Source organism: Phoxinus phoxinus (genome assembly GCF_949152265.1).
Source record: "Phoxinus phoxinus genome assembly, chromosome: 23".
Lineage (NCBI taxonomy): Eukaryota > Metazoa > Chordata > Actinopteri > Cypriniformes > Leuciscidae > Phoxinus > Phoxinus phoxinus.
The window spans coordinates 24,673,288-24,679,556 of NC_136898.1; positions in this window are offsets into that span (position 1 = coordinate 24,673,288).

Here is a 6,269-nt window from a genome sequence, read left to right on the forward strand (position 1 = left end):
GGGAAGCTCACTGAAGTCGATGGGAAGCTCACTGAGACAGCATCTAGCCATGTCCCTGTTGAGATTGATGGGAAGCTCACTGAGACCAGCCATGTCCCTGCTGAGATTGATGGGAAGCTCACTGAGACAGCATCCAGCCATGTCCCTGTTGAAGGGCAGTTGGCAGCATCCAGCCATGTCCCTGTTGAGGTAGATGGGCAGTTGACAGCATCCAGCCAAGTCCCCACTGAAGTTGATGGGCAGTTGACCGCATCCAGCCATGTCCCTGCTGAGGTTGATGGGAAGTTGACAGCATCTAACAATGTCCCAGCTGAATTGTCTAGCCATGTCCCAGCTGAACTTGATGGGAAATTGACAGCATCCAGCCATGTCCCTGTTGAGGTTGATGGGCAGTTGACTGCATCCAGCCATGTCCCAGCTGAAGAGTCCACCAAGTTACCTACTGAGGTTGATAGGCAGTTGACAGCATCCAGCCATGTTCCTGCTGAGGTTGATGGGCAGTTGACCGCATCCAGCCATGCCCCCACTGAAGTTGATGGGAAGTTGATCGCATCCAGCCTTGTCCCCGCTGATGTTGATGGACAGTTGACAGCATCTAGTAATGTCCCAGCTGAATCGTGTAGCCATGTCCCAGCTGAAGTTGATGGGAAGTTGACAGCATCCAGCCTTGTCCCCGCTGAGGTTGATGGGAAGTTGACCGCATCTAACAACGTCCCAGCTGAAGAGTCTCGCTATGTACCTGCTGGACAGTTGACAGCATCCAGCCATGTCCCTGCTGGAGTTGATGGGAAGCTTACTGAGACCAGCCATGTCCCTGCTGAGGTTGATGGGCAGTTGACAGCATCAAGCTATGTCCCTGCTGAAGTTGATGGGAAGCTGACAGAATCCAGCCATCTCCCTGCTGAGGTTGATGGTCAGTTGAAAGCATCTAGCAACGTCCCAGCTGAATCGTCTAGCCATGTCCAAGCTGAAGTTGATGGGAAGCTCACTGAAGTCGATGGGAAGCTCACTGAGACAGCATCTAGCCATGTCCCTGTTGAGATTGATGGGAAGCTCACTGAGACCAGCCATGTCCCTGCTGAGATTGATGGGAAGCTCACTGAGACAGCATCCAGCCATGTCCCTGTTGAAGGGCAGTTGGCAGCATCCAGCCATGTCCCTGTTGAGGTAGATGGGCAGTTGACAGCATCCAGCCATGTCCCTGTTGAGGTTGAAGGGCAGTTGACAGCATCCAGCCATGTCCCTGCTGAGGTTGATGGGAAGTTGACAGCATCTAACAATGTCCCAGCTGAATTGTCTAGCCATGTCCCAGCTGAACTTGATGGGAAATTGACAGCATCCAGCCATGTCCCTGTTGAGGTTGATGGGCAGTTGACTGCATCCAGCCATGTCCCAGCTGAAGAGTCCACCAATTTACCTACTGAGGTTGATAGGCAGTTGACAGCATCCAGCCATGTTCCTGCTGAGGTTGATGGGCAGTTGACCGCATCCAGCCATGTCCCTGCTGAAGTTGATGGGAAGCTGACAGAATCCAGCCATGCCCCCACTGAAGTTGATGGGAAGTTGATCGCATCCAGCCTTGTCCCCGCTGATGTTGATGGACAGTTGACAGCATCTAGTAATGTCCCAGCTGAATCGTGTAGCCATGTCCCAGCTGAAGTTGATGGGCAGTTGACAGCATCCAGCCTTGTCCCCGCTGAGGTTGATGGGAAGTTGACCGCATCTAACAACGTCCGAGCTGAAGAGTCTCGCTATGTACCTGCTGGACAGTTGTCAGCATCCAGCCATGTCCCAGCTGAGGAGTCCAGCTATGTACCTGCTGATGTTGATGGACAGTTGACAGCATCTAGTAACGTCCCAGCTGAATCGTGTAGCCATGTCCCAGCTGAAGTTGATGGGAAATTGACAGAATCCAGCCATATCCCTGTTGAGGTTGTTGGGCTGTTGACAGCATCCACCCATGTCCCTGCTGTGGTTGATGGGAATCTCACTGAGACGGCATCTATCCATGTCCCTGCTGAGGTTGATGGGAAGTTGACCACATCCAGCCATGTCCCTGCTGAGGTTGATGGGAATTTGACAGCATCTAGCAACGTCCCAGCTGAATCGTCTAGCCATGTTCAAGCTGAAGTTGATAGGAAGCTCACTGAGACAGCATCTAGCCATGTCCCTGTTGAGATTGATGGGAAGCTCACTGAGACAGCATCTAGCCATGTCCCTGTTGAGATTGATGGGAAGCTCACTGAGACCAGCCATGTCCCTGCTGAGATTGATGGGAAGCTCACTGAGACAGCATCCAGCCATGTCCCTGTTGAGGTTGAAGGGCAGTTGACCACAACCAGCCATGTCCCTGTTGAGGTTGATGGGCAGTTGACAGCATCTAACAATGTCCCAGCTGAATTGTCTAGCCATGTCCCAGCTGAACTTGATGGGAAATTGACAGCATCCAGCCATGTCCCAGCTGAGGTTGATGGGCAGTTGACAGCATCCAGCCATGTCCCTGCTGAGGTTGATGGGCAGTTGACTGCATCCAGCCATGTCCCAGCTGAAGAGTCCACCTATTTACCTACTGAGGTTGATAGGCAGTTGACAGCATCCAGCCATGTCCCTGCTGAAGTTGATGGGAAGCTTACTGAGGCCAGCCATGTTCCTGCTGAGGTTGATGGGCAGTTGACAGCATCCAGCCATGTCCCTGCTGAAGTTGATGGGAAGCTGACAGAATCCAGCCATGTCCCCACTGAAGTTGATGGGCAGTTGACAGCATCCAGCCTTGTCCCCGCTGAGGTTGATGCGAAGTTGACCGCATCTAACAACGTCCCAGCTGAATTGTCTAGCCATGTCCCAGCTGAACTTGATGGGCAGTTGACCGCATCCAGCCATGTCCCTGCTGAGGTTGATGGGAAGTTGACAGCATCTAGCAACGTCCGAGCTGAAGAGTCTCGCTATGTACCTGCTGAGGTTGTTGGACAGTTGACAGCATCCAGTCATGTCCCTGCTGAGGTTGATGGGAAATTGACCGCATCTAGCAACGTCCCAGCTGAATCATCTAGTCATGTCCCAGCTGAAGTTGATGGACAGTTGACCGCATCCAGCCATGTCCCTGTTGAGGTTAACGGGCAGTTGACCACATCCAGCCATGTCCCTGTTGAGGTTGATGGGCAGTTGACAGGATCCAGCCATGTCCCTGTTGAGGTTGATGGGCAGTTGACAGCATCTAGCAACGTCCCAGCTGAATCGTCTAGCCATGTCCAAGCTGAAGTTGATGGGAAGCTCACTGAAGTCGATGGGAAGCTCACTGAGACAGCATCTAGCCATGTCCCTGCTGAGATTGATGGGAAGCTCACTGAGACCAGCCATGTCCCTGCTGAGATTGATGGGAAGCTCACTGAGACCAGCCATGTCCCTGCTGAGATTGATGGGAAGCTCACTGAGACCAGCCATGTCCCTGCTGAGATTGATGGGAAGCTCACTGAGACAGCATCCAGCCATGTCCCTGTTGAAGGGCAGTTGGCAGCATCCAGCCATGTCCCTGTTGAGGTAGATGGGCAGTTGACAGCATCCAGCCATGTCCCTGTTGAAGGGCAGTTGGCAGCATCCAGCCATGTCCCCACTGAAGTTGAAGGGCAGTTGACCACATCCAGTCATGTCCCTGTTGAGGTTGATGTGCAGTTGACAGCATCCAGCCATGTCCCCACTGAAGTTGATGGGCAGTTGAACGCATCCAGCCATGTCCCTGCTGAGGTTGATGGAAAGTTGACAGCATCTAACAATGTCCCAGCTGAATTGTCTAGCCATGTCCCAGCTGAACTTGATGGGAAATTGACAGCATCCAGCCATGTCCCTGCTGAGATTGATGGGAAGCTCACTGAGACAGCATCTATCCATTTCCCTGCTGAGGTTGATGGGAAGTTGACCACATCCAGCCATGTCCCTGCTGAGGTTGATGGGAATTTGACAGCATCTAGCAATGTCCCAGCTGAATCGTCTAGCCATGTTCAAGCTGAAGTTGATGGGAAGCTCACTGAAGTCGATGGGAAGCTCACTGAGACAGCATCTAGCCATGTCCCTGTTGAGATTGACGGGAAGCTCACTGAGACAGCATCCAGCCATGTCCCTGTTGAAGGGCAGTTGGCAGCATCCAGCCATGTCCCTGTTGAAGGGCAGTTGACAGCATCCAGCCATGTCCCTGTCGAGGTTGAAGGGCAGTTGACCACATCCAGCCATGTCCCTGTTGAGGTTGATGGGCAGTTGACAGCATCTAACAATGTCCCAGCTGAATTGTCTAGCCATGTCCCAGCTGAGGTTGATGGGCAGTTGACAGCATCCAGCCATGTCCCTGCTGAGGCTAATGGGAATCTCACTGAGACAGCATCGATCCATGTCCCTGCTGAGGTTGATGGGAAGTTGACCACATCCAGCCATGTCTCTGCTGAAGAGTCCACTTATTTACCTACTGAGGTTGATAGGCAGTTGACAGCATCCAGCCATGTCCCTGCTGTGGTTGATGGGAATCTCACTGAGACAGCATATATCCATGTCCCTGCTGAGGTTGATGGGAAGTTGACCACATCCAGCCATGTCTCTGCTGAAGAGTCCACTTATTTACCTACTGAGGTTGATAGGCAGTTGACAGCATCCAGCCATGTCCCTGCTGTGGTTGATGGGAATCTCACTGAGACAGCATCTATCCATGTCCCTGCTGAGGTTGATGGGAAGTTGACCACATCCAGCCATGTCTCTGCTGAGGTTGATGGGAATTTGACAGCATCTAGCATCGTCCCAGCTGAATCGTCTAGCCATGTTCAAGCTGAAGTTGATGGGAAGCTCACTGAGACCAGCCATGTCCCTGCTGAGATTGATGGGAAGCTCACTGAGACCAGCCATGTCCCTGCTGAGATTGATGGGAAGCTCACTGAGACCAGCCATGTCCCTGCTGAGATTGATGGGAAGCTCACTGAGACAGCATCCAGCCATGTCCCTGTTGAAGGGCAGTTGGCAGCATCCAGCCATGTCCCTGTTGAGGTAGATGGGAAGCTCACTGAGACCAGCCATGTCCCTGCTGAGATTGATGGGAAGCTCACTGAGACAGCATCCAGCCATGTCCCTGTTGAAGGGCAGTTGGCAGCATCCAGCCATGTCCCTGTTGAGGTAGATGGGCAGTTGACAGCATCCAGCCATGTCCCTATTGAGGTTGATGGGCAGTTGACAGGATCTAACAATGTCCCAGCGGAATTGTCTAGCCATGTCCCAGCTGAACTTGATGGGAAATTAACAGCATCCAGCCATGTCCCAGCTGAGGTTGACGGGCAGTTGACAGCATCCAGCCATGTCCCTGCTGAGGTTGATGGGCAGTTGACTGCATCCAGCCATGTCCCAGCTGAAGAGTCCACCTATTTACCTACCGAGGTTGATAGGCAGTTGACAGCATCCAGCCATGTCCCTGCTGAAGTTGATGGGAAGCTTACTGAGGCCAGCCATGTTCCTGCTGAGGTTGATGGGCAGTTGACAGCATCCAGCCATGTCCCTGCTGAAGTTGATGGGAAGCTGACAGAATCCAGCCATGTCCCCACTGAAGTTGATGGGAAGTTGACAGCATCCAGCCATGTCCCCACTGAAGTTGACGGGAAGTTGACCGCATCCAGCCTTGTCCCCGCTGAGGTTGATGGGAAGTTGACAGCATCTAGTCATGTCCCTGCTGAGGTTGATGGAAAGTTGACAGCATCTAGTCATGTCCCTGCTGAGGTTGATGGGAAGTTGACAGCATCCAGCCATGTCCCCACTGAAGTTGATGGGAAGTTGACCGCATCCAGCCTTGTCCCCGCTGAGGTTGATGGGCAGTTGACCGCATCCAGCCTTGTCCCCGCTGAGGTTGATGGGAAGTTGACAGCATCTAGTCATGTCCCTGCTGAGGTTGATGGAAAGTTGACTGCATCTAGTCATGTCCCTGCTGCGGTTGATGGGAAGTTGACAGCATCTAGTCATGTCCCTGCTGAGGTTGATGGGAAGTTGACAGCATCTAGCAACGTCCGAGCTGAAGAGTCTCGCTATGTACCTGCTGAGGTTGATGGGAAATTGACCGCATCTAGCAACGTCCCAGCTGAATCGTCTAGCCATGTCCCAGCTGAAGTTGATGGACAGTTGACCGCATCCAGCCATGTTCCTGTTGAGGTTGATGGGAAGTTGACAGCATCCAGCCATGTCCCTGCTGAGGTTGATGGACAGTTGTCAGCATCCAGCCATGTCCCAGCTGAGGAGTCCCGCTATGTACC